Source organism: Micropterus dolomieu, linkage group LG09 (genome assembly GCF_021292245.1).
Source record: "Micropterus dolomieu isolate WLL.071019.BEF.003 ecotype Adirondacks linkage group LG09, ASM2129224v1, whole genome shotgun sequence".
Classification (NCBI taxonomy): Eukaryota; Metazoa; Chordata; class Actinopteri; order Centrarchiformes; family Centrarchidae; genus Micropterus; species Micropterus dolomieu.
In genome coordinates this window covers 8,847,148-8,849,200 of record NC_060158.1, presented here as the reverse complement: position 1 = coordinate 8,849,200, position 2,053 = coordinate 8,847,148, and positions in this window count along the sequence as shown.

Sequence of the window (2,053 nt, the reverse complement as noted above, 5' to 3'; positions counted from 1 at the left end):
AGGGCTCTGGCAGTGCTCCTCCTGCTCCTCCTTGCACAAAGGCAGAGGTAGCGGTCCTGCTGCTGGGTTGTTGCCCTCCTACGGCCTCCTCCACGTCTACTGCCGATGTACTGGCCTGTCTCCTGGTAGCGCCTCCATGCTCTGGACACTACGCTGACAGACACAGCAAACCTTCTTGCCACAGCTCGCATTGATGTGCCATCCTGGATGAGCTGCACTACCTGAGCCACTTGTTTGGGTTGTAGACTTCGTCTCATGCTACCACTAGAGTGAAAGCACCGCCAGCATTCAAAAGTGACCAAAACATCAGCCAGGAAGCATGGGAACTGAGAAGTGGTCTGTGGTCACCACCTGCAGAACCACTCCTTTATTGGGGGTGTCTTGCTAATTGCCTATAATTCCCACCTGTTGTCTATTCCATTTGCACAACAGCATGTGAAATTGATTGTCAATCAGTGTTGCTTCCTAAGTGGACAGTTTGATTTCACAGGAGTGTGATTGAGTTGGAGTTACATTGTGTTGTTTAAGTGTTCCCTTTATTTTTTTGAGCAGTGTGTATTAGGGGAGACCGGGTATAGTTGACACTATACCCGGTCACTTTTTGCTTCAGTAACTATAACTCACTGGATCTTTTAGCTAGAGTTCTCAAATTTGTATACAAAGTATCCACATTTGTTCACTACAAATGGCACCAATTCAATCCTCTACAAGAATATCACAGACCTCGTGAGTTGACGTCAAATGCGTTGTGTTCCCTTATTACAACCTATACCAATAGCGGGGTAGGTTGTAACAATCACACAAAAGAATCAAAAATAGATGCCACACTATATGATATGCTAGTTATATAAAAGAACAATATTTTTCTCTTGCTGCAACAGACTTTGTTTGATGAGTCGCGCATGTACAGTATGTGTATGTAAATTTATCTATAGAATAAACATACATACTAAGTTTACTTAATACATACTACTAAAATGTAATTATTTAAAGAACATTTCTGTACATCCTTAGGTCTAACTAAAAAGAGGGTGTGTGTGTGTGTGTCAGTGTGTGTATATTCTTATTCAGAGTCACAGTCAGTGCTTGAAGTGGGCCGGTATTCATGGGTACGTATACCAGCACTTCTATATTTTACTATTTGGCGTACTGGAACTTTTTCCTACGCACAGGCACTTCTCACAAGCTGCCCATACACTTTTCTACGCTCTCCACTGGCGGAGACCGAATATGGAAAAGGTCAAGTGACGATACACACGCCAACATGTGTACAACATGTGAATGGGGAGTACTGGTCACAGTGCTGACAAATTAATGCTGGTAACCCTGGAGTGCGGGTTTGGTGGGCCCAGACAGAAAGTCCCTAGTTGTATGTATAGGGGATGGTTGCAACGCTTTTTAAAGAAGTGTTACAATCCACCCTGTTAGGAGTGTGGTTTTGTGTTCATTTCTTTCCTGTTTTAGTCTGTTTTTGGATTCTGTGTTTCTATAGCTGTATTTGATCTGTCATGTTTAGGGTTTTGTAGCTAAGTCTAGTCCTTTGTTCATTCCCATGTTTAAGTTTTCTTAGTATCTGTCTTGTCTCGTATTCTAGTTATATCCTCCATTCTTATCCGTGTCAAAGTGTCTACTCCTGGTCCCGTGTACTTCGATATTATTTTGTCCGTGTTTGCTCTGCGTTCTGTTTAATCTTAGTTCAGTCTGTTTTCCCTGTTAGTTGTAGTTTTTTTTTTTTTTTTTTTTTTTTTTTTTTTTTTTTTAAACCTGTCCTGCCCAGCAGCCTGGTATAGAGTATAATGACCTGGATACCATATTGTGCCAGACAGATTTTACTTTAACAAGAGAGTATTAAAATACTCCTTTGTCTGTTTTATTATTTATTTAATTATGTATTGATTTGTCACCAGCCGGACAGGGGGGCAGACACGGGGATGGGGGGGCACAAACAGACAGCACAGAGAAAGGACAACACCTGCAAGAGAAGGGGGAAAGGGGGATGGAGGGTGGGGACAACAGGGAAAAGCTGTGGGAAACACCAATTGCAGAAAGCAAC